The sequence below is a fragment of the Labrus mixtus genome, chromosome 22 (assembly GCF_963584025.1).
Source record: "Labrus mixtus chromosome 22, fLabMix1.1, whole genome shotgun sequence".
Classification (NCBI taxonomy): Eukaryota; Metazoa; Chordata; class Actinopteri; order Labriformes; family Labridae; genus Labrus; species Labrus mixtus.
In genome coordinates this window covers 3714502-3735019 of record NC_083633.1, presented here as the reverse complement: position 1 = coordinate 3735019, position 20518 = coordinate 3714502, and the positions used below count along the sequence as shown (strand labels likewise).

General features: G+C 39.9%; 1 protein-coding gene across 5 annotated transcripts in view; it reads left to right on the top strand.

Annotated features, from left to right (window-relative positions):
• osbpl8 (oxysterol binding protein-like 8) overlaps positions 1–20518 on the top strand; it is a 108779-nt gene that overhangs the window by 27608 nt on the left and 60653 nt on the right. The window contains exon 1 of one of the 5 annotated variants that reach the window (XM_061029663.1): positions 8238–8435. The exons of the other annotated variants lie outside the window; for them this stretch is intronic. The gene's annotated coding sequence lies outside the window, so the exon portion shown is untranslated. Of the gene's footprint in view, positions 1–8237; positions 8436–20518 lie in introns of those variants that run through there. 5 annotated transcript variants of the gene reach the window in all.

The following is a 20518-nucleotide window of genomic DNA, read 5'->3' as shown; positions in this document are numbered from 1 at the left end:
CCCACCACCATTCTGTCGGCTGTCATTTGCATTGTACATACTGTAATGAAAGGACTGGTGACCTGCTGTTCAGAAAGGCACATAGGCAGTCATTATGAACTAGAACAATAGATTTGAGGTAGCTCAGAGGTAAGAGAAGAGGATCTGTTGGTAGGAGAACACTGACCGAGAGGATTTGATCAGCTGAAATAAATGAAAAAACTTTCATCCTCTATGAAATGCCCTTTGGACTGGCACTGCTCCCACATCTGTTCCAAATGGAGCTTTGCCATCTGTATGGAACTTGTTGTGCTGAGAAGCTTGCTGATTGGAGGGAAAGATATTGTCTGGTTCACAAAGCAGGGGTTTTTGTCTTGATATATATATACCTGTCTAATCCTAACTTGCAATCTTTAAGGAGCAATATATAACTCTGACACGTAGCATTTAAAAGTGCCACTGTTGTCCAAATTCAAAACACTGGAGAGAGCTGTCTCCTGCACTGGACTTGAAACCTATCTGTGCTCTAACCTCTCTCCATTTTTCAAAAGCATTTCCAATATTTATCCTAGTTTTACCACGTTTCTGGAGCTTATAAGGAAAATGCCAAAGCTTTTTTTTAGGTCGGGTAGATCCAGTTATATCTGAACCAGTTCTCTTCCATCGCTGCAACACCTGTTGGTTTGACGTCATAACTGGTCTGATATTTGGCAAACCGACGGACATCCAAAACGGCCAGCTGCTGCATTGTTGTCAGAGAAGCCAGCACTTCAACTCTTCAGCATGTTTCCTTCATGTCTGATCATATAGTAAGGTCACTTTATCATTTAATTCAGTAGATATCTCACATATTGCTCCTCTAAAATAATTCTGGCCAGTGTTTCTTCCAGACTGTTTTGTAAAATGAGGCTGTTGTTTTTTTTGCTTCCGATAAGCCTCAAGTCAGAATTCTTAAAGCTGTTGTCATTTAATGTATTGATCTGAAAATGTATACGATTGGATGTGGTCCTGATATTTTGTCTTATCACAACCACTTCTTTAGCCATTGTTTCTCTACAGCAGCAGTTTGCTCTACTGAAATGACTCCTTAAATAATCAGTTGGATTAGTGCATCTTTTTGAGGGAGTTTACAAAGAGACAGTGATGCTGAAATTGCAAAGACTGTAGCTGATTGGCTGAACATTAGCATACTCCTGTTGACTGATATTAAAACTGACATTTAAAATCTCACCTCAAGTTCTCACTGAAGAATAGACAACACATTGCAGAGGCCAATTTCTAAACTAGAATTATTAAGGCTTCTGATTTGTTTGTTTAAGCTGCAAAGCATAAATTACAAGGGTTGGAGTCGAACTCCATGTAGTTTTTACATGCTTCCCTGTGAAAAATGTTTGATATCAAATCAGATCACACAAGATACACTTGAGGGTTGCAACATTATTTTCAAATATTTTAGATGGTCAACCGTATCATGATTAGAGAGAAGAATATATGTAAAGTTTTTCCTTATGTTTCTCCTAAATCCTGCCTGATGTCTTGTCTTGCCTATAGATTATTGTTTTCATCATAAAAGTTTTATTTTATGTTAGAAAAAGAAAGTAGTGTACGCAGTCTTGCAGGATATTCCACTCTCTTCTGAAGCTATAATCCAGTTTGCATCAATATTTTGAGGCCCATAACATCACAATGCTTATGACTCATACAGTGTATCACATTTTCTTTCAACTTGTTTTTCACACTAATAGTTCTATAAAATGCATGAAGGCAGATTCTGTCGTCACTCAGGACTCAACATGAGTTTTAAAAGTCTTCAAAATAGAATGTTCCTGCAGTTGTGTGCATTTCTTCTTGTTTACTGGAAATAAAACACCTACATTGATATCTGGAGGTTAGGAGATTACTTTCATAATTGAAATCGACAAATAGTGTAACTCCTTAATGGGCTCTACTCATTCATGTCGGGACGACTTCCACTGCTCAGTGAATCATCAGTCAAAGTCTAAACTGATATAGGAGGTATCAAAAAGCGCCTTGCCTTACAGATTACATTTGAGCCAATTAAGAACCCTGTAGACACACCGTGAGCAGAAGAGAAGCAACTCTTATGACCATAAATTACACCAAAACCCAATTTTCCAATCTGCCAAATGTACTTAGTGGTTTCTGGGAGTACAAATGAAGATTCAATCTTCAAACCAAACAAGTGCAACAACAGTTCCACTTCTAAAACCCAGTGTCCTTATAGGGCTGGGAATCTTTGGGAGTCTAAAGATTTGATTAGATTTCGATTCTTGGGGTCACAATTCTATTCAGAATCCATTTTCGATTCAAAACGATTCTGGATTCAATGATCCATGAATTCAAAGTCTATTTTTTTTTTAACAAGTACATACTTCAGGATGTACTCCAATCATCTGTGAGACTGGCTGAATTTCTTGTTGCTCCATTTGGCGTTCTACTGAGTTAAAGAGCTAGCATTAGCTTAGACAAGTTATGAATCGATTTTAAATCTTTGAAGAGAAGGATCTTGGGGCGCTGGTGGCGCAGTGGTTAGTGCGCACGCCCCATGTATGCATGTATATGACATCAAAGAACAAAGGAGACAGCGGCCTGGATTATATTATAAATGACTTTGTAGTTGCACATTTGTTGCAATTTACCTCATCTACTTCTAGAAGACGTCTTTCCCCTTTGAAAGTTTATATGGTTATTTTTTTGTTGCATCAGTCAGTGTATCACAATTGATGAAATGTGATCTTTTTGCACTAATCAACAGAAGTCCTTGTGACGTTAATCTGAAAATGGATCTGTGTGTCTAATTTGCTCCAATTAGTCTTGTTTTATACAACATAAGTAGAATAGGAATGAACTCAGAGTTTCCCATGGAGTTGCTGAATGCCCGAACCGATCATTGAGCTGTTGCTACTGGCTAGCTTTGAAGTGGTGCTGACCACACCCGTTACTTAAAATTCAGCATGTCATGTGCGTTACATAATGCTCAAGTCAGACTAACTTTTGTGTAGAAGCTGTCGTCTGTTCCTGTGATATAATTGATTTGTCCCAGTGGATAAAAGTGTGTTTTTTATTGCGACATCACAACTTTGATATCAAATAAAGCAAATGGTGATGGTAAGAGATAATGCATGAGGTATCTTAGGGGGAAAAAATGAGAATAATTAGTGATTCACATGCAACTTTTATCACCAGTGTTGATTTCTTTTTTTGATTCTGCTGTTATAAAAATAATTTCTGACGGACAGAGAGAGGTACCTTGTTTCATGGACCTAAAAGTGCCAGATAGTGTGACAGGAGCAAGCTGCAGGAGGCTGCAAAGAAGGTGAAAATTGGCTTCAGGCTGCTCTTTGGGAGTGAGAAAAAGGAAGCAGCATCAGCCTCCTTATGTCAGTGCTCGGACTCAGGGTGCTGTTGACAGAGCCGAGCCGACAGTCTGGGCTGATGAGACACGGGCTCACCGCTAACATTAAAGTAAACAGGAAAAGAAGGCTTATCCTTCACAGTTTAAGCCTGGCCTCAGATGCAGAAAAACAGCATATCTGTAAATATAACAAAATTTAGATGATACGGGGGGAGGTTGCGGATTTGAATTTTCAAGATTTAAATACGTGGAGTGGAGTAAAGAGGTTTGTTTAGTTTTTTTTCTGACAAAGTTAATCTGTCGTTTTGCTAGGGACGAGGAGGTGGGTGGGCTGTAATCAAGAGAGTATGGATTTATTAAGTCACGGATTGAGTGAAGCAGGTGCTGGTAGCATCCCATAGATTGAATTTTTGTGTCTGTGTGTTTCCCTTAAAGATGCAGCAATTAATCTAATGCTTTTTACCAGAGGACCCTATAGGAAACACATTTAGCTCTTTGTTCTTTGCCTGAGTGAATCGATCAGCACACATATACTGCCCAGCTCACACACACATCCCTCTTGGAGTATCCAGTTCCTTTTGCTCAAGGAGGGGCGATATATTGTGTGTCAGCTCCCCCGGCTTCAATATGGAGAAAGAAAGGAATTGCACACATACTCGCTTTCATGTGTGGCTTCATTTTATTATATATATGTCATCTTCTACGGGTTATTCCTGTAGCTATTTTGAGGTTGTGAATGAATTGTGAATCAGACAGCATGGCATCCTAAGTTAGCATTCATCGCCAGCGCAGAGAGCGTCACAGCAGCCAACACAAGTTTGGCTTAACTACTTCTGGCTGACATCACGCTGCCCTCTGTTACCAAGGATTCCCAATATGTGCATAATTAAAACAATGCTCATATCATTGTCTGTGTAACTTATGTGGCTGTGAGACTTAAACGTTTCCAATTTCAGAGTGATCTGCCTCACTCATAGTGACTTAATAGAACCATTTTTAAAGTTATGTAATGTGAAACAGAATTACTATTTTGTCAGTACCATTAGATGGGTGCTCTGTTAGTCCTTCCTCTTTGAGAAAACAAAATAATGTCACACTGAATCACTCTCAGCAGGAGTTTCAGGGCTGAGCTCTGTGGTCTAATTAAAAGGGTCCTCAGTGTTCCTTTGTAAACGAGCTTTACATTTCTCTGTTCAAGGTGCACTTTGTCAAGTTGACTCTTAGTTTTTTTTAAACCTCTTGTGAGAGAGTTTGGGGTTGTTTTCCTTCCTTTGCCTCCACGGTTTCAAGATGCATACAAATAATTGAATCTAACCCCGTGATGTGGATCGTGTCCGTGTCCCTCAGCAGACTAGAAGCAGTTTGCCTGCTCACAAAGGCTCAATTGTAGCCCTGTTGAAGAAATACCCAATCAGGACAGCAAATATAGTTCTATTATCAAGTTCATCACTTCACAATGGGGAAAAAAAAGCTCTTTACAAATCCAAGAACTTGAAAACGCAATTTTCTTTCTTCTTCAAAATACTTAAAAAACGTATTCTTCCAATCAATGTTGACAAAAGGAACACAGTGTGCTCCAGCCTGGGATCCTTCAGTTTCATAAAGCCTGATTCATCCACACCCTCAAAGTCGCTCTGTCTTTGGTGAAAGTGCTGTCAGTGTGTTTGCTACATCATCATGGTCTGAACTGCAGAGTCACCTTAAACTAGAGCATTGAGTCAGCTCGGATGATTTTAAAAGTAGGATAAATTATCATTTGACTACTATCTGCACATCTTTCTTTGCTGAACGCCTCTGATTTGTTGACTGATGTAGTGTTTGTAGTGTCTGTCTTTTGTTCTCTGTCTGAAACGTTTATACCACTGTCTTGGCCAGGGCTCTCTTAAAAAATAGATCTTATCGCAATTAAAATATATTTTCCTGGTACAATAAAGGTTAAATAAAAAGTATCTGCCAAATCCAACCAGTATTTGATGGATCCTGTACATTTTGTTGTAATTGGTTTATTTTAAACACAGTGTCTTGATGAGCAGCGCGGCTCAATTAGTCTTTTCCAAGCAAAGGTTAAGGCTAAGCTAAGTTTGCTAGCTAGTATGGTCTCGGTTTTTTACACCGCCAAAATATAGCTAACTACTTCTAGCATTCAGGTGACTTTTCTTGCTTTTTGTGCCACCATGGTAGGCCAGTTTGGCACACTGCCTTTGTCTTGTCTTCTCTTAATTTAAAGTGTTCCCACACAGCTGAAGTCTTCTGTGTTTTGTCTTCTCTTTAACGGCCAAAGTGAACTGAAGTGTGACGTTCACTGACCGCTGTGAGGATAGGAATATCAGGTAGCAAAAAAACAGAATATTCGAATCCCAAAATTAATAATCGATTGCCCGAATATTCGATTAGCCGAATATTCGGGTCCAGCCCTAGTGTTTAATCCCTACAAAATCAAAAGTTTTATGGTTTGCTTTATGTGTGCATCAATGTTTCTTGGCCAGGGCTGACTCCCTTTATTTTAGTCTCGGCTGGTTTTGAGGGATCCACACGTTTGACTAGAACCAGGAAGTAGTCTGGCTGGCACATGACAATGTCTTCTAGCAAACAAAAATGTGTCAGAGCAGATGGTGGCTTTAAAGTGACCTGCCAGAGAAAAAGACAAAAGTTGTGACTCGTCAAGTTCTCACACTATCAACACATTGTACTGACACAAACCATGTTATCAAGTCTTTACAAATATTTCTTACAAGCTGGTGACAATTTTGTTAAGAACAGTCAACAAATTATTCGAGCAGCTACTACTAACTGCTGATTGATCTGCTGGTACATTACGCTGTACCATCCCACATCATCCTCTTTATCAGACTAACAGCAATGTGGCTGTGGAAGGTAAACACAGCAGACCTCGGTTTCACCTTGCCTGAGGAGATTAAATCTGTTTGTTGGTGATAAAAAAAAATCTGCTGAGTTGTCTTTTGCAGATCTAGTTTATTTATGAAAGATGAAACGGACGTCATACTGAATCCAGTGTGTTGCTATATCTACCGAATGACCTTTGGTTTTCATAGGTTACTTCATTCCTTCCTTTGCTTCACATTTTATGTCTGTTGCTGACGTCTATACATTTTGTGAGATGAGTAAAACTAGATGGCAGACTTTCATTACTTCAAATTTGTCAAGTGAGATTTTAATTTGCATTATCCTGTTAACATTGTTTGAAACACAATAGCAGTGATAGACTTCTTGCAATGGAGAGCTTATAGGTTTCCCTCTGTTTGCCAGCATGTTTTATGTTATTTGATGATGTCATCGTGTTGTGAAAAATGTTACAAATTGGCTCGCATGTCATCTCTCTCTCTCTCTCTCTTGCCGATTTCTGACTATCCACTGCCCTGTCTCAAAATAAAAAGCATAAAAAGCCCAAAATTGCACCTTTAGGACTGGCTGCTGCCATCTGTCAGATATCTTGCTGCAGGGAGATGTTTGCATTATCCTCAAGATGTCTGCAGAAAATTGTTCTAAAATAAAAACAAGCTTGCAAAAATAACTTTCTGGATTCAACTATTCACAGGCCTTTGCATTTAGAAGAACATAAAAAAACGTAAAAATAAGCAGAGTTTCAAAAAAACCTCTTTGTAGCAACTACATGTAAAAGATTGTAAAATGCTGCTTAGATAGTAAGTGGGCTCCTTACTGCGACTCAATTGTTCCAGATGTGTTTAGACAGTTTATAAAACAAAGGAATGACTACATGACTCGATGCAAAAACAAAAAAATTACTTGGAAAAACAATGACTTATGACAACGATGATGGTCAACAGAAAATACTGTATCCAAACCCACTCAACAACTTTCACCTTCTTCCTCCACACAGCTGAACAGAACAATGCATAAAATAAACATAACGGCTCCTACACTTCAAATGTGTGAACAAAAAATAGTTTGCTTCTAAATTAAGAGCAAAATTTACAGAAAACCATGTCGGATATTGCGATACTTAAATAGATAATTATGGTTTATTAACCTTTTAACTAAACTCGTATTGATACTGGGGACATGATGCATTTGACATTTCCTTTAGAAATAAGTTCCCAATAACCAAACACACAGGTGTAGTCCTTATATCATTTGTAATCCAGAGTTCAAAAGGGTCATGAACTCTTCAGCATGTGCGTTTGCTCTTATGTTACACACTGCATTAACCTTGGTGTAAATTGTTTTAAATGGCTGCTGTTCTGTGGAAACCGTTAAGCAGGTTAATGGACACCGTAGCACAGGACGGTGCTTTAAAGCTTGCATTATTGGACGCGTAATGAGGCTTCAGGGCGGCTGCGTCATGCATGCGTTGTCCTGTGGGGTGATTTTCCATGATGGCTGGGGAGTTCGGCTCTTTGGTTTATTGGTGCACACAGGGGCCTCAGTCAACAAGAGCATGAGTAAGACTAGTGTGCTTACAGTAGCTGCGCTCGAGGGCGTTCTCGGAGCTCTGACTTGCACTGGTAACCGCTGCGCTACACTAGATGCAGCTCTTAATGAAGAGAGTCAGCCCACTTCCTTATTCAGTGGGTGTGCTATGTGGTGTGTTGCTGGTTTGTGTGACACATGGTGTTTATCTGAAAAACATCCTTTAAAAGAGTTGTTTTGTGGTGAAAAAAAAGGCTGATAGGGGGCTTAAAAATAAAGAAACTGGAAAAGGAATGGAGGAAAGGAGATGTGGAGATAGAAAGAGAAAATCATGAGTGCTTTGAAGGCAGATAATCGCTGAGGAAGGGTAAACAAATGCCAAGGATGTAACAAATTCACAGAGAACGACAACAAGGAAATGACTGAAGCTCTGAGTAATGTGAAGAAGAAGAGCAGGAAAGAGTATTCATTCATCAGAGAGAGAGAGAGAGAGAGAGAGGCTGACATTCTCTTGCATGCTTGTTCTCCCTGCCTTGTCTCCTCCCTTCAGTGTTCAGTGTGTGTCTGTGTGTCTGTGTGTGCGGGAGAGAGGGGCTGAGCTCAGTGGCTGGTCGTACTAGGTTTTATTCTGACCAAGAAGCAGCAGCAGCAGCAGCGACGAGCTCACCTCCCTTCGACTGACAGGCACAGGGTACGCATTTCCTCTCTTCTGTAAGTGAACCTTAACACTGTCAAGTGTGAAAACGGGAAGCAGGAGTGGGCGGATTAGGCTGCACGTTAGACCGAGTCAATCATGAGATGTACCGTCACTTTTGAAGGATTTTGTTGTGCAGTCAAATGTAAAGGTGTTAAAAATAGTTTGTTGTCATGTGCTGTAGCTGTAAGAGTTAGTCTTTTTTAAGCTCCAGGCTTGTATTTGTGATGCAGTTTTATATTTGGAGTCTTCTGTGCTGTTTCCACTCCTGCCTGTTGTTTGCTCAGCATGTTGTCACTGAATGAAGGCCAACACTCACTGCCACTCTTTGCTCAAGGGCTGCACGTACAGCTAACACAGATCATGCTGTGGCTATTAGCACGCTGAAGACATTTGTAAGAGCCCAACTAATACATATTGGTAGGCTAATATGGACCTTAACACACGTTTAAGATGTTGTTGTTTTTTACCTTTTGCTGATTTTAAACGTTGTTTTACTAAACATTTAATCAAGAAAATAATGTTTCACTTAGTTGTGAAATTCTGTTGTCACATAGTTTCTGCTGCAGAGTGCACTCTGACTCAAGACAATAAAATCCAGAGTAAAAGCAGTCTGGGTGATGCAGTCTGTTTTGGGGGGTCTCCCAGAGAAAAACAAAAGGTTTACACCGATTTCCTGCGTGATTCCATATAGTGCAGTTGTGTAGCTCTTTCTAGTTCCATCCCATTTCACCAGATGTGGCAAGCCTGTAGCTAAACAAGTACGATTGTTGAGCTTTCAGCTTAAAGTAACGTTATGGTAAGTGCTTTTCTAGTCTTCTGACTGCTTTTTACACTGCATGTCACACCTACACATTCACACACTGATGGCAGAGGCTGCTGTGTAGTGAGACCATCAGAGGTAACTAATCCCATACATACGCTGCTGACGAAGCAGCGGGACATTGGACATGTTGCTGCAGGAGCTTGGGATTGAACCCTCGACCTTTCGGTTTAGAGACGACAACTCTACCAACTGAGCCACAGCCGCCCAGACGTTGATAGTTGTGAAGTGCGGACCTACAGACCGTATCCAATTTGTCTAGATTCAATCGTTATGCACTATAATGACCTAACGAAGGATAAATCTGGATAAAAGTGGCGACGCCAGCATTGTCAGCATCGCTATGTATCCCAGCACACACACTGTGCAGTGAAGTGGACGCTTGTAATACACAATGAACGGGGTCCAATTTTCAATCGCGTTAGATTGTGTGCAGTGCGTGCTGGTGGCAGCCTCATGTGCCGTCATAACAGCGCATGTCTTGGCATTTTATACTGGTTTATTGGTCGCACCAGTATGAAGCTCGCAGCCCACTGTTTAGATGAAGAAAAGGTATTTAAAGTGTGTTTTATGCACCAAACGTTACACTGTTTGTAACTCTCTCACGTTGTCTGCAGCTCATGTAGCAAAGTATTACATTTTATCAGCGGTAGAATTGGTTGACTCTATAATGATTTTACTTATTCTTGAATTAAGTCAATTGCTGAAGAAAGCAGCCTTCTGCCACATTGGTGCATTTAGAAATGGACCATTTTCTGTCTTGCTTTCATATTATATCCTTTTTTATTAAGTAAAGTGTACATTACTTTGGTTAGCTGAGGTTGTTATAAATGTGCTAAATTAATAATCTTTGACTTTACTGGCTGAAAGTATCACTATGTATGCCTCCATTTGTAATCAATGAAACTTAAAAAAAAGGGCATCATTATAGCTTGTAACAGTTCCATATTGGTCAGGATTTCATTTCGTAGGAGTCTGTCCAGATGCATGCATCTGAACTGGGCAGACTTCTGCACACTCCCAGCCCAACCATAGATGTAACTGAGGCCTAATGACAAAGGGGGAGGTCAGTATCTGGTTGCTTTCAACAGAGGATGGAGCAACATCGTGTACATTATAGACACATGATAGCTCCTTATGCAACCCTCTCCAGTCCCATTAAAAACCTAATGAATGTTTCGAGTACCGTTTTAAACGAGACTGAATTATAAGACTCAATAAATTAGAGGCAAAGCAACAGTAAACAGTGACCTATATGTCCGATAATGTGCGTGGCTCACTGAATGAGGGGAAGTTAACTAATTATCTGTGGCTGGGGTGCAGTTATGTAACAACACTTTCACGGGACTGGTTCGTGTTTTTGTTTTTCGGTTCGTCCTCACAGCAGGGGCAGGATTGTTGGCTGCAGCACAGCAGTGCAGAAGGCAGCTGGGCTGGACTCGCTCTAATCAGATTGATAGTACTAGCTGCAGCCTGTGTGTTCATTCGCTCTGAACAGCTGGTGGAGTCCGTGTTTTTAACCCGATGCTGCTTCCCACAACAACATATCATTTTACACGGCAAACTATTAAGCAGTTATGACTCATCATTCACATGAATCAGATCCTTAAATCACATTAATTTGACATTTTATTGTATTCCTTTATTTTGTCCCATTTCTAAGAATTCTTTGTTTATGTCTGTTTTCAGTGGTGGAACAAGAATTCCTATCCTCAGGTTAAAGTTGTACAACAATAATGCTAAATTGAACTCTTACATGTAAAGTAATTCATTTAAACCATATTTGTTTAAAGAACTTAGATATTAACAGTAATGGTGTTGAAGATCAGGTCTCTTTGCTGCTATTGGTTGAAGTAAAACTAGGGTTGGGAGATGTATCCAAAATCTTCTACAATAAAGAAAGAAATATCCAACTACTTTTTCCCATTCTGTTTTCAGCATTTATTTAGGACTTGTACTACTTAAACCTTTACTATATTAATAAAACAGCTGCGTCTCATGACACAACACCTGAATAGAAAGCTAAAGTCTCCAAACAGAAAAAAACTCATTCTTTTCACACAGAAAGTTAAAAATCCGGAAAACAATCATTTTGAGTCTTACTGGTTTTAAGGTTAAAAGGTGAAATACATCCACCTTTTCCTTGTTTACAATTTTTTTTATTTTAACTTGATTCAAACATTTTAAGTACTAACGTCTACACCAGCGAACACATTTACATGAACAGCATTTTCTTCTGTTCTGGTGAATAATTACGACATAAGTTTTGAAGTAAATGTGGTGAAGTTTAAGGAACCTCAGTGTCATCCATTTCACCTATATGTTTGCTTTTTTGTGGTAATGGTCATTTTTAAGGCCTTGGCACAGGAAGAGGATATCTTATATCTCACTTCTAAATAAAAAAACTCCCTCTGGTTTTTCCAACAAAGGAAACAGCGCATCACCTTTTAAAGTGTTGAACTATTAGTGCTAGTATTAGTGAACCATACTACTTACGTGTCATTCCTGTGAATTCAAGATCTCTTTTACGCTTGTGTTATAGCCCCAACATTAGGACACCAGCCATGCTTCAGGTTATATGATGCAGTCAAAATTTCTCCTTTAAGGGATGAATAAAGGACTCTGTTTCCCGCATCTCGACTTGTAGGATTATGAAATGAAGCACTTCTAGTTTAAACCTCCCAAAAGACAAGACAGCCATCTAAAATCCCCATACAAGAAAGAGATCCAGCTGTGATCAGCCAGCGGATCTTTATCTTTGTTGATGTGCAAATTCTCTAAAGCAGTACGAGGTTTAAAGTTTATGACTGATGTCTTCGCTCTCCGCCTCACCATGCTGAGACAGGGACAAATTACATTCTGCACTGCCTTTGATCAGTGAGCTGTGCATTGTTCTAATATGATGAACTCTAGTCTATTCCCACTTTATCCGCTCATAGAAACCTTATGTCACTATTTTAATTAGACTTTAATACGATGCTATGAATTCAATGACAATAAATTGAGCTACTACCTGAGATTGGATGAATTTGATTATCAGTTGAGGCCAGATGTAACTTGGGTTTCGTCAGTTCAACGTCTGCACACTTGATATCAAGATGTATCATTGCAAGCAAGGCACGAAAGGTGTGTCAGCATGGCAGGTTGAAGCCTGAAAATGAATCAAAAGCATGCTGGGAAGGTTTTGAAACAGGGCTTACTACACACAGTAGTTGAAACTGGTTAACAGATTTATAGTTAAAAAAAGCTTGTAAAAGAGGCTGCGAGCTGAGCTGACTCTAGTTTCTTTCTAAGGAGCTGAGCTTGTTTTTGTGTGGGTTAAATTCCTTGAGTATTCATTGTTAATAAGATCTACATTCCCATAACTAACAGATATGGTTATTAATACCAGTAAAACCACTGTCTTCATATCAAAATGTAATTCCATTCGGACACATTTCTCTTGGGGGGGCGGGCCGCCCCCCTAATATAAGGGTAGGGGAAACACTGCCCTGCATGCTGTTCCTGACCCATAAGGCCCCCCAAGCGTAATGAAACTGAGTCTCCACTCTCCGTGAGGCTCACGGACCCACTCAGAAACCCCCCACGTTCACTGTTTTGGAGGCTGACACGTTGAAGTGTTGCAGTCTAATGAAATGCAGATTGTGTGAGGTCGAGTGTTGAGTATAACAAGACCCTTCTCTTTCCTTCCTTGTTAAAGATAAAACATGGACAAAACATGACTGTACAAACTACTGTAGAGTGTCAAACCAACAGGCATCCCTTTTTTTATCTGCGTTTATCTACATAGTTAGAGTCTATGTTAGCAATGTGAAGAATCAGAAATCCATTGATAGACCCTGGTTTGCTTTAAGTGTCAGAATGTGCCCCTCCTCTGATAATTATCTCTTTATGGATTTCCTGTCAGACTGTACAAGGACATCCATTTCCTTTTGACATCTTCAACCCTCATATGGAGCAGAGGTTAAGCACTCAAATGTAATAGTAGTTCAGAACCTACTGAAACATTTTATACAACAAAACATGGTAAGAGCCATACGCGTTAAACTATCCTGATTATTAAAGGATATACTATACTGTTAACTAAATTTTTCTTGAACCTGTCATGAACGCAAGTAAACAAATAAAGAGATGAAGTCTAGAAAAAATACAAAAATGTAGGTAACCATCATAAAGTCAGATACTGTTGACACAACAATGATTTGCACCGAGTCATTCTGTCACACATCAAACGTCTATCAGGAGTTGCAGCGTCTTTGTAAGATGATTCTGAAAAATTTGGGACCAAAAATAACTCTTCTTCTTCTTCTGAGTCACGTCCTAACACATTGGCCTGATGTGTGTCCTTAGTTTAGATTTAGTGTGACTTACACTTCCCCAGGATATCATTAACTCTGACCTGTCCGTCTAAAAAAAAAAAATAATCAAGTCCATGACTCTATTTTGACATGGAAACAGCCAAAACAAGCGTCTTCAGTATGTCTGACAACCATCATGTTGTTTAGCATCAAAGTAAGTCAGTAAACTGCAGACAATAACTTCTAATAGCTAATTCAACAAACTGTTCATGGCCCCAATTTGTCATTTTGTGACCAATAAAGAAAAAGAGGGCGAGAGTATTAAACCACAGGTAACTAACTAACATCAGACCTCCTGTATTCATTTTTAATAGTTAAAATGTTAACACTTTTGTTCTAATCACTGAAAATAAATTAAGAAAAAACGTGTGATAAAAAGATCATTATCATCATAATGCTGCAGAGTTGGATTCTTTGATTCAAGTAGGTTTCAGAATATTCTTTTAACATCTTTAACATCTTCATGTTCAGATTTGTTGTCAGGGTGTCTGGGAGAGTTTGTTATCTTCACTTTTGTATTTTCTATTTCGTTGTATGTTGTTTACTGGCCCATGTCCACTGTTTGCAAGTTTTGCATTGTACAAATTTACTAATAAGACACGATCAGCAAGAGAATGTTTGTGTCTTTTTCATTACAAAAGTGTGTTTCCATTGGTACACTTGAAAAACCAAACCCAGAAGTTTCCAAACTGAAATGGGGTCAGCAGCATTTCCAAATGTCTCCGTTTAAGTGGTGGCAAAACTTTACAGAGTGTGAAGTGTGAATTAGTTGAACAAACCCCTAGTTCTGGGAGTGTCACCCACCTGGGGGAGGGGTTACTACCCTTTAAGATGTCATGAAGGGAAAATCTGCAAACGGCCTGTTTGAGCACACATTTCTGAAAAGTGGAGCAGGCAGAAGACGGAGAGGATGGACTTTTCTCACAATTGTGGGGTTTGTAGACTGACTAGAGACACATACTAGTCTTACGGCCAACTTCCACCAGATGCGTGTCCTGTCCGTCTCCGCTCCGGTCCGGCAGCGGAGGTGATAGGTTTTCACTTTATTCAATGTGTGTGCTTCCACTGGAGCAGACAAACAATGCACACGTATCTGGTGGAAGTTCGGTGTTTATTATGCAAAAGTGTATTTTGCATAATATGTGACCTTTTAAGTTGTGTTTTTTTTGTATAAAAATATATTACTAGGGACCTAAATGCACATGACAACCACAAAAAATACAACCTGAAAACCTCTGTGATAGACTGCACATCACACTGTTATTGGAATGCACCAATTATACTTGACTTGTCTCAAACCCAATTTGGACTACAGAGAAGAATGGAGCCCAACTGAATCAGTTTGTGTGGATTGGTCACATCTGGCTGATATCTGAGTACCCTAACAGGCTCCGAGTCTGCAAGGCTTCGATCACTTCAGTCGATGCACCACTGGTTGAAGATGCAATTTCCTGTGAGGTTCAACACATTCGATGCAGCAGCCTCATTAAAGGGAGCAGTCTTAAGGTTCACAATCTGACAGCACAGTGGACAGGCTCCTTAGTGTTCACACCTGATCCCCAGCACGGTCCTGAAAAAGCTCCACTACATTTACCAATATCTGGATTATAGTAGAGGGACAGACGTCAACAGGGCTCAACCATTGGAGCAAAGATTGCTCAAACTTTTGTGTACTTGTTTATTTGGGCATGTTTAGGTGCAGAGGGGATTCAGGCTGGTCGGCTTAGTGCCACTTTGGTTTCAACCTCAAAAGGAAATGTGAACTCTCACCTGGCCTGTTTGACTTTCTGCGGTGGGGGAAGTGTGAACAAGGCTGAAGTGTCTTTGTTACCTTCATAGAAACACAGAGAACGCTGACGTGAGAATACAGCAGTACAAGGAGAATTCACCTAGCACGAGTGAGAGGGGGTGCTGTGAGGTTAATGTGTGAACAACCAGATAGGGAGGATTTAAGGGCCAGTCCTCCTGAAATTCTTCAGAAATTTTCTGTCGTGCACATGTGGAAACTGCTTTAGATACTTAAACCACTTTGGGTATTATTGGCTGCCAATTTGATAGATTACAAGATTGTAACTCCTACCTTTGTAGCTACTTTTCAAATGAGCAGATCTCTCAGTGTTTACTTCCTTGGCTCAGGTCTCACTTTGGACAGTATCTTGGCAAACAGATTCAGCTCTGGCCACGCTCTTTAGGGCCTATATGATTAAACATTTTATTTATGGTGTGCATTGCAGTTCCACTCCAACTATAAATTAGACACCATGTGGGCGGCTCCCAAGTTCTGCACCTCTTACAGTACCCCCTGCCTGCCTTGACTCCAGCTCTGGCCATAGACCCACCTTGCACTGATGGATGTGTCAGAGCTTTGATGGATAAAGTCCCTGTGACACTACCACATGCTGGCTTTGACTAAGTCTTTTCACACTCTGTAAGTACTGCAGAGGTGGATGAGAAATGCTGCCATGGTATTGCAAAGATCAGAATAAGAATCAGAAATACTTCATCATCACCTTGGGGGAAATTACAACAATATGTTTGCTCTGATAACGAACATAAGTTTAAGTTTTCTGAAATTGGTGCCAATGACATGTATCACTATATTTATTTACAATAACTTCCAGGGTTAAAACACAGCTGCTACAACATGAACACAGGGACAACCACTAAGAGCAGCAGTGTGAAGAAAATGCTCTTTTAAAGAGAAAGGTTGCATTTCATATTGCATTATTTCCAGAGCAAAACATGTAAGGTTATCTCAACAGTAATCCACCAGGAACCCTATTTTGGTATTTTTTTTTTTTTTACCATTTACTTTTCCTTATTTGTGTGAAACGTTCTTCAGATGGTAGTGACTGAAAGAAAACGATCGCGGATACAAGCGGCCGAAATTAGTTTCCTCTGGAGGGTGGCTGGGCTAAACCTTAGAGATAGGGTGAGGAGCTCAGATATTCGGGGGGAGCGATGAGTAGAGCCGCTACTCCTTTGCTTGCATTGCCAGTAAAGGTGGTTTGGATATCTGACTAGCATGCCTCCTGGACGCCTCCCGTTTTTTCCGGGCACGCCCAACTGGGACGAGACTCCTGGTTAGACCCAGACTTTGATGGATGGATTATATATCCCATCTAGCCTGGGAACGCCTCGGATTCCCCAAGGAGGAGCTGGAAAACGTTGCTTGGGAGGGGGAAGTCTGGCTTGACTTACTGCACTAGTTACCATTGAGACCCGACCTCAGATAAGCGGATAAAATAGATGGATGGATTGGTGCTTCAGATATGATCAAAACAAGGTTTTGTCAGGGCAAACAGCTGTACAATAACTTTATTCTGTTTCTTTTTAGATATTCTACCAGTCAGTTTTTGTGGAATGGTCACCAATTTATTTGATGTCAGTTGTTGGAACAATCATGTTTTATTCATGGGGCCAGAGGAGCTGGAGCGAGATCTCACAAATTGGAAACATGACATGAGTTTTCAGTACACTGGTTTGGGTTGTACCATGAATACTACTTTAATTCTTTCCCAGAAATCTAAACATGAGTATACTTGCCTCCCAGTTCCTGTTTTAAAACCAGCTGCAAGTTTATTTGCAGCAGGTTTTGATAGGGATAAAATGTCCAGGTGTTTTATTTGACTTATTAGGACTTCCAGGGATTGTGTATTTGAGACATTATTCCGAATATAAACTAACTTGTTTGTTACTGCTGCTAATAGGTGTTTTCGGACCGCAGGAACCTTTTCATAGTTCCAGGAACTGTTGGAACCCTCCCCCCTTCTTTAGTGATTCTGCACCACAGGATCTATTTTAGTTCCTAGAGCCCTGTTTAGAGGAACCCTTTGTAGCTCCTGCTTCAGAGTAGTTACTCTCCCAGCACCATGGCGGTGCGAATGCAGACATAGAAAGAGTCCCCATGGTGAGTAGGGAACTCCCAAGTGGCGGGGTGGCTGTGGCTCAGTTGATAGAGTTGCTCGACCCCCAGCAGCCACATGTCGGATGTGTCCTTGGTCTAGTCACTTAACCCCAAGTTGTTCCGCTGAGTAGTCAGAAGACTTGAAAAGAGCTCAAGTCAAAGTGGATAGTTCCTCTTAAAAACTGTCCCCAGAACTGTATGGTCCAAAAACACCTAATGTTTATCATACATGTTATGAAGGTGGCTTTATACCAAATATCACATCAGATAAGTTGCTGTAAGTTCAGATATAACAAAGCTCTTAGCTCAGCTCGATGAACAAAAGCTGATTAATCCAGTGTCTCAAAAGCTGTTGTGATAAACGTCTTTATAGTGTGTGGTAGGAGGGAGACTTTCCTATTAACCTTAATGGCTGTCCATTTAGTCTGCGAGCACAACTTCAATAACAGAGCAGCAGCACGACACCACCTTCCAATAAAACATTTTATCCAACAACTAGAACTGATACACACTCCCTCCTTCCTTTTAGAAAACTGGTCTAATCAATGTTTTTGTCTCACCTCACCATCGATTCAGTGCAGCTATATCAGTTCTGTCCCATTTTTTCACCAGATAATAGAAAAGTATGCGTAATGGTATCGATATCAATAAAAAGTTAACGATCCCCTTCCCTTGTCAGGATCCTATAGCTTAAAATTCTTATAGCTTGTTTCTGCATTTTTCTTCTCAAAGCAGTATTTCTTTTTTGCTCATATGCGTATAAAACTTAGTTCTGAATATTCAACCCTGTTGGTAATGTGTCCCACAGCAGCTTTTAGGCTTTTTCCTATAACAAAGACGCTGGAGCGATGCATTGTTTTCCATTTCTGTGTAGGCGGCCGTGATTTAATTGGGCTCTGTCTCTAAGAAGGATTTATTTTGGAGTGTCTTGATAGACAGCTCCCCCCTAAAACAAGATCAAAACAACAAATAAAGTAGTATCTGTATATGAAAAGCAGTGTTCTGACTGCTAACCCATCTATATTTGCAGGAAGTTTTCATACAAATTATCTCCGACAAGTGCAAAACAAATTGAACTCGTGACATGCTCATGTTTGGAACTACATCATCCTGAGATTTCCAAGAGTCTTAAGCTAAACAAAAAGCAACCAGTGATGACTCAGCTGGTCAGTAGCTCTCGCAACAGTAGGTCAGCATCAACCCTTGTCTTTTCTTTTTCTCCTTAGTATTTTCTAATTCAATATAGACAGATACATCAATGACTTTTTGCACACACTTGGGAGGGTCTTTCAGAAGCTACATTTTACAGATATTTGTATCTTGAACTGAAAATCGATTCAGTGTTAGACAAAGCATTTTGAGTTTAGCCTTTATATGTACATGTTTCCATTGTAAGCTGAATAAATGGCAAACAGAGCCTTTCAGATATGGAAAATGGGAGGAAAAAAATGCTGTTGCTATCTCCTCTTTCCCAGCTACTAAAAAGAAACTGGGTCAGAAATGTGCTGCGAGTAATGTTTAAACATTATGTAATATGTCACGGCATTTTATCCTGCGTAAGCGCTCTTCATCTTTTCAGGGGCAGAGGGAACATGCTGTGGTTGAAGCAGTGTTTCTTGTAGAGGTGTAGTGAAGCTTTTGGTGTGGGTTAATTCTATTACAGCACGTGTTTCAGTAAGGGATTGGATCCTTTTAAATCATGGTCTGGGTAAATACTAAATTATGACTTGCAAGATGTTATCTTTTTTCTGATAAGTAGTTCAGTAGAAACTGTCTGCACCATTGACTATATCTCAATTATCATCTCTTTCTTTTGTACAAAAGTGAAGCAAATATAACCCATGACATGTTGCGCTGGTGACGTAATTTGGAGCCAAGACATGTTCAGATTAGTGCTGGCTGGTGGATCCACTGAAATGACGCCATGTCCCTTCTCCTTCCCTTCACTCACTGTTAAAATGTCACATCCCTCAGCGTAGACTCGCGCTTATTCAAAAGTTCAAGGACTGTGTAATTAGTTTTCATTACATTTGCCTTTCCTCGTCTACGTTGCTAACCCGGTTGATGATGTCATACCCTTTTCCATAGCATCAAAGACTAATTCCAACTAATCTTCTTTGAAAATAATAATAATGAATGATTTGACGTGCATTTGAACTTTATAATTTGGCATCTCTGCTTAAACAGAGAAGGCAGGGTTTATGATCTAAACTTTAGCCAGTCAGCAGGCGGAGCTCTGAATCTTTTGGCTTCACTCCCGTCTATCCGTCCATCTTTTTACACAGTCTATATCCTGCGCTTAATGAATGTGTTGTCTTGGTCAACAAGTACAGAAGGAGTAAACAATATGCACATTGCATTTGAACTCTGTGGGTTGGTTATGGCATTCTTGGAAAATAGATAAAGTTTGGGCTTGTAAAAACATTGTTTTTGATGCAAAACACATGAAAACATAAATTAAAGGTCTTCTTTTTATTCAGCTAATTATGGACTCCAAACGGAACATATGGTCCTGATCGCGACCATAAATACATGATAATGTACACCAAACCGGGCATGTACACTTCAAATTATACATGAATTAGTGCATTTACTTCTGGAAAATCAGTACTAATCTGCCTTATTTTTCCCGCCACTAAATAAAGCCTGGTTTGCCATCGATGCGTAGTGATTGGCTAATAATTGTTGCCACAAATTTTGGTTGTTGAGTGTTTTAACAAAGAGTAGAGTAGACAGCTATTTTTTTTATCCCATGACACAATATATATATATAATATAATATAACCAAGGTCTAGTGTTTGTGTCCATCATTACCGCACTAAAAAATAATTTAATACATTAACTTGGCACCAACATCACTCTGTTATGTTTGGTAACAAAGACTACCAGGTTAAGTTAAGAGAAAGATCATGGTTTGGGTTTTAACACTAGGCCGACTTGGACAGGAATTCTCTGAAAGGATTGTTTGTCCTGTGTCCTGTGTTTGCCCTAT